This window comes from Thalassophryne amazonica, chromosome 11, assembly GCF_902500255.1.
Source record: "Thalassophryne amazonica chromosome 11, fThaAma1.1, whole genome shotgun sequence".
NCBI classification, from domain to species: domain Eukaryota; kingdom Metazoa; phylum Chordata; class Actinopteri; order Batrachoidiformes; family Batrachoididae; genus Thalassophryne; species Thalassophryne amazonica.
Window position 1 is genome coordinate 40372009 of NC_047113.1, and position 6994 is coordinate 40379002.

Consider the following 6994-nt stretch of genomic DNA (forward strand, 5'->3'; position numbering starts at 1 on the left):
CTTTCTGAAGAGAGTTGGTTTGTATTCTTACCCTTTTTCCATGGATATGAAGAGAAAACGGAAAAACCTCCTCACCATTAGCTTATAAACCCGTTGATGCACTCACAACGATAATTACAAAACATTACAGTGTGCATGTTTGTAAAAACAGTTATTATTATGACCGTATTGAGAGATTAGGGTTGAAGTTACATATCTTTGTCATATTCCGTATTTGTTTTTGCCACAAAATGTGTAAGCATAAATTGAAGAGGCAATTAATATCTCTCTATTTGCCGCACTGGCAGCGTCTTAGACAAAAGGTGTTTTAATTTCTGCACGAGTCAAGCTTAAACTCATGTTATTTTAATGTCATATCTAATTAGCACTCGGGGTCAGGCATTGCTGGAGTGACTGCTCATCCATAACTCTGAGCCGGCCGCTGTGGTCCACACAGCAACTCATTTTGGCATGCTTAATTGGAGCTGGAGATACTGTCTAACACCATAAACAGATCCTGTGATGTATGCCTCCAAAATTGTCAGGTGGTATTAGCATTGTTTTTGTTCTTCATTCACCCATAGCAGATAAAGAAGCAAGCAAATCACAAGCCGGAATGTCTAATGCAATGCCTCAGATGTACCTGTGGTTTATTAAATGTGATCCTAGTTGTTTTGTCAGGATGTGCAAATGTTGCTGAGACAGCTGTTGACGGCTCTCATTAGGACAAATGTCTGTTAGTTTGCAATCATTGCCAAGAAGGATGTAGTGGAATATTTTTGATAGAATTTGTGTCCAAAAAAAAAAGCTTTTGGGGTTTGTAGGTTTGTGGATATATTGAGTCGAGCAGGCAAAGAGCAAAATTTGTCTTCATGATAGATTAGTACTTGTTCAAAACAAAAAATATATTTCATACAGACCACGCAATCCTTCACAGACTAGTGTGCTGTAACAATGTGACCCACTGACAGGTGAAGTGAACTAGACAGATTATCTCATTACAGTGGCACCTGTTAGTGCGTGGGATACATGAGACAGCAATTTAACATTTTGTCCTTTAAGTTAATGTGTTGGCAGCAGGACAAATGCATAAAAACTTGAATGACTATGACAAGGGCCAGATTGTGATGGTTCGATGACTGAGTCAGAGCATCTTCAAAACTGCATGTCTTGTGGGATGTTCTCGCCACACCACCCACCTACCAAAAGAGGACCAAGGAAGGAAATCTGGTGAACCAACAACAGAGTCATGTGGGATGTGCTGGACAAATAAATCCAATCCACAGAGGCTCCACCCTTGCAATTTACAGGATTTAAAATATTTGCTGCCAACATCTTGGTGCCAGATACCACAGCACACCTTCAGAGGTCTAGTGAAGTCCACACCTCGATGGATCAGGCCTGGTTTGATGGCCAAACAATATTGGGTAGGTGATCACAATAATATGGCTGATTGGTGTATAAAGTAATACTGATTAAAAAAAAAAAATTCTACTATAGCTATAACGACCATTACCGCTGCTTGCAGTAATGGAATGTGAATTCCCAGACAGCAGGTACAAATGTCAACTGTACTGGACATACATCTCAACAGGACTGCAGTATTTTGTGTATTTCATTACTATATGCAACACGACATTAGACAAAGGTGATAGTACAAGCCTTCAGATCTTAGTAATACCACACTGTAGAAACATTAACATATATCAAAAGTCCTACGCTGAAACTGTTGCATAAAAGTATTAACATCAAAATAAAATTCAAATATTGAAAGTAAAAGTAGTCATTATCCAGACTGAAGCATTTCAGAGTAATATATAACTGGTTTCTTTGGTAATCATTGCATTAAATTGCCTATTGTTTTCAGGTCACAGCTGATAAAGGTGGAACAAATTTTAATTTATGCATTTTATGTATTTACATGCTGCTGGGTAGCTTGTGAATTTCGCCCTCTGGATCGATGTAATTACAACAATGAAGCTGTCCAGTAAATGTAGTGGCCTATAAATGACATTTTCCTCTAAGAAAAAAAAGGGGAGCAGAAGCACCGAGTAACAATGTGGAATTTTACAAGTAAAGTACAAGGATGTCAAAGGTAATACTTGAGTAAATGTACTTTTTTTTTTTTCCCACCACTGCCAGACAAGCAGTCAGTAAAATGGACCTTAAAAATTGGATCAACATTCTGAAAAGGGCCATAAGCCTGTGATGAGTCAACTATTTGCCTTCTTCTGAGTGCTTTGTCATGTATCACTTGTATATCTTTACCTAAAATGTGTGCACTCTGTTTTTGGTTAGAAAAAGTAATTCAAAATGTGACATTACTTGGAATTGTATATGGATGAATATCAAAACTATGAATCAATTTTAAATCTGCATAAATACAGACCTTTAAGTTACCGCAGATTCTGCGAAAAGAAACTTGAATTTAACACTTTTGTGTATGCAAATTGATTAAGATGGATTACTGATATTGAAAGTATTATCACACGTTATTGACAAACTGGCATGAGCTGTGGTATCAAGTTAAAACGAATTATATAAAAATAACTAAATAAAAATTGTGCAAAATTTAAAAAATGAATCATAAATCCTGACTTTTAGGTTCACTGGCAATTTTTGAAAGTTTTTTTATGTCTGAAATACAGTATATGAATTTATAACTTCCATTTTTTTTTTTTAACCACGCATGCTTGGTAAAGTGTAATAGAATTCAATTTAGGTTGTTATTGTTCTTTATATATATATATATATATATATATATATATATATATATATATATATATAATATACATACACACACACACGGGGTGCCGGGGCTCATGATGGATGGGCCCAGACACGCCCCTGATGCAATTATAGTACTGACAAAATAATATGGGGGGGTGACCCAGCAAGATTTGTTTTCGTGGTGCCCAAAATTCCTATATACAGTTGCTTGCAAAAGTAGCCCCTTGGTATTTCACGCATTTTAATTTGTTTATGGCATTTCAAATACAAAAAGTAAATCAGACTTCTTAATATAAAAAAAATTCTAAAATTATCTTCCTTAGACTCAAGCTGAAAGCAAAGCTCTACAACTTCATATAAATTAAATGAAAATACTAGAAGTACTCGGAGAGTGCAAACCTCCGCCAAGGCCATGGGGTCACTGACGCCATAACATCTACACGCCGTGGAATCATTGAACCTAAAAAAGTCTAACGATGATTGCTAGTAAAAAAAGTTTCATCTGCTGTGACTGGATAGCATGTATCCTTAGCGCTTGGCATCACAGTTTATTGCAACTTGCACCTTTCCCAGAAGCTACTGTTATCTGAGTAGATATTGATATTGCATGTGCTTATAGACAAAAACAAATAAAAGACAAAATTCAATTTATTATTCAACTAAGCTGCAAATATATGATTTTTTTACATTTATGAAACACTTCTCTAAATAAATAACAGTAAATTCTGAAATAGAACTATTTTTTAAGTGTTGCATGTGCTACACAAGGCCATAGGGTCACTGACCCTAAAGAGATTCCCTCCTTGGCACAGTGATCTATTCAACAATTCAGTGTTACAACCAAAACTATGATACATACACTTTTCTTTCCTTTATATTTGACATCCTTGACCATGAAAACATACCACTAGAACTTGGAATCACTTTTATGTCTTTATTAGTTCAAAAGTTATTGTATAAAAACAATTTTTCGGTAATGGCGGTTTTCTTCTGGATCTAGCTCCATAACATTTGAAGCTACATCAAATCTGATGACACCTTAGTGAATCAGTACAGATTCAGCTACAGTTTGGTGTTAGTTGTGCATCTCGAGCTTCATTTGTCACCTCACACTGACACATTTTCTATTTTCCCTATATTTTTGCATATTCTGGATCACCAGATGTGGAATCCGGATCCGATAATCACCAAACTTTGTTGTTTGATAGAACATTTGACTATGTTACACCCTAATTTTTTTCAAGCCTTTCTGCCTTGTTTTTTGTGGAGTTAGAAACTAGAATGTCAAAATTCCCCCTATCCCGCAATGTTGAAGAATCCTTTAAAAGATTTCTGGATCCGGATCACCACTAAAATTTAATCACTTGTTCCTCTTGTCATTTCCAACCACTCCACAAAGTTTCATCAAAATCCGTTTAAAACTTTTTGAGTTATCCTGCTAACAAACAGACAAACAAACAAACTCGACCGAAAACATAACCTCCTTGGCGGAGGAAATAAAAGCCAAGATGATGGGTTGCATAAGTAATGGGTGCCTTTGGTATAATAACTGTAAATAATCAATTTAATTGCCAATTTTCTTAAGACAAGTCAGGGGATGGATACATGAACATTTCCAAGTCACTGAATATGTCTTGAACTTTATTTACATCAGTTATGAAGAAATACAAACAGTATGGCACTCAATGATAAATCTGTGTGGAGTAGACAGTTCTCAAAAACTGAGTGACTGTGCAAGAAGGAGAAGAGTGAGGAAAGCCATCAAGACAACTTAGAAGACGTTATAGGCTTCTGTGGCTGTGATTGGAGAAATTGTGCACAGTGCATGTTTTGCATTTTGTATCCCTAGTTACACATCTTCATGATGAAGTGGCAGAGAGGAGGGTTTTATTAAAAAGAAGACCTGAAACTTCAGCTACAATTTGCCAGAAGGTACATCTGAAATGCAAGCCTAGATTTAATGTTTTGGTGAAAGACAATCATCCTTTTTCACATTTTGTTTTGTTACAGCCTTATTCCAAAATGGAGTAAATTCAATCCCCCCCCCCCCCCCCCAAAAAAAAAAAAAAATTCTGCTCACAACCTTTCATAATGACAACATTAAAAAAGTATTTTTTTATTATTATTTTTGCAAATTCATTAAAAGTAAAAACCTAAGAAAAATCACATGTACATAAGTATTCACACCATTTGCTCAATACTTTGTTGATGCACCTTTGACAGCAAGTCTTCTTGAATATGGTGCTACAAACTTGGTGCACCTTTGGGCAATTTTTCCCATTCCTCTTTGCTGCACCTCTCACGCTCCATCAGGTTGGATGAGGAGTGTCGGTGCACAGCCATTTTCAGATCACTCCAGAAATGTTCAATCAGATTCAGGTCTGGGCTCTGGCTGGGCCACTCAGGGACATTCACAGAGTTGTCCTGAAGCCACTCCTTTGATATCTTGGCTGTGTGCTTCAATCAATCAATCAATCAATTTTTTTATATAGCGCCAAATCGCAACAAACAGTTGCCCCAAGGCGCTTTATATTGTAAGGCAAGGCCATACAATAATTATGTAAAACCCCAACGGTCAAAACGACCCCCTGTGAGCAAGCACTTGGCTACAGTGGGAAGGAAAAACTCCCTTTTAACAGGAAGAAACCTCCAGCAGAACCAGGCTCAGGGTCAATGTCTGCTTAGGGTCAATGTCCTGCTGAAAAATGAACAGTTGCCCCTGTCTGAGGTTAAGAGTGCTCTGGAACAGGTTTTCATGCAGGATGTCTCTGTACATTGCTGCATTCAGCTTTCCCTCAATCCTGACTAGTCTCCCAGTTCCTGCTGCTGAAAAACATCCCCACAGCATGATGCTGCCACCACCATGCTTCACTGTAGGGATGGTGCCTGGTTTCCTCCAAACATGATGCCTGGCATTCACGCCAAAGAGTTAAATTTTTGTCTCATCAGACAAGAGCATTTTGTTTCTTATGGTCTGAGAGTCCTTCAGGTGCCTTTTGGCAAACTATTTCAATTTCAATTTATTTCAGTTTATATAGCGCCAAATCACAACAAAGCTGCCTCAAGACACTTCATACAAGCTACTAAGGAGTGGCTTCATCTGGCCACTCTACCATACAGGCCTGATTGGTGGATTGCTGCAGAGATTTGTCTTTCTGAAAGGTTTTTCTCTCTCCAGAGATGAAAGCTGGAGCTCTGACAGAGTGACCATCGGGTTCTTGGTGACCTCCCTGACTCATTGGGGCCTTCAATGCAATACAAATTTTTCTGTACCTTTCCCCATATTTGTGTCTCCAGACAATCCTGTCTCAGAGGTCTACAGACGATTCCTTTGACTTCATGCTTGGTTTGTGCTCTGACATGCACTGTCAACTGTGGGACCTTATACATGTATGTAGACAATGCCACAATAATAAAAGCATTGCTGCGCTTTAGGTATAAGATGTAGCATATATTCACACCAATTAAATGCTTGTTTTATTCATGATGATTTTGCTTCTCACTTCACACAGGTGTATGTTACATTTATGACCGCATGGGGGCGCTATAACAAATCACTGACACGTGATGCAAAACTGTTTTTTTTTTCTTTGCGGTCTCCACTTTGATTTGAGCTGCTTCTTTTTTTTAGCCCTTTGTTGAGTCTTCCAGGGTAACTCACTTAAAGTTACAACTACTTTTAAAAATCCTGCATGCGTGTGTTAGAAAATCCACTTCCGTTGGATCCTTTGATCTTAAAATTATGACATTTTAGAATTTTTGTTGCTTACAGTTAGTTTATGGTTTTACCTCCTTTTTTTTATTACATTTCTTGATTTCTGTAGTTCGTTTGTATTTGGCCTTAATATTTAATTATAGTTTACATTTTGTCTTTTTAATACTGTTTTAGATGTTTGAGTATAGACAGCATTTTTGTATGTATTTGTTTGTCAAAAGTAGTTTATTTATTGTTGAAAATGAAAATACGTATCAACGTGAATTAATCATCTGTACAACAACAGAATGACAAGCGATCCTTTTTTTTATTTTGAAGGGGAAATCTGTACACTCTCCCTCCGCCACTAAAAATGCGGCTGGTATCTTTAAAATGATACATTCTTATCTTTTAAGTCTTTATTATTATTATTATTATTATTATTATTATTATTATTATTATTATTATTATTATTATTAATGTGTCCAACTGGACAGAATTATTGGATTATTTTTTACAATAAGGTTGTGAGTCCTTCATGACGTAACTGCCTGGAAGGCGAAACTCCGGGCAAATAAACTTCTGTATTTT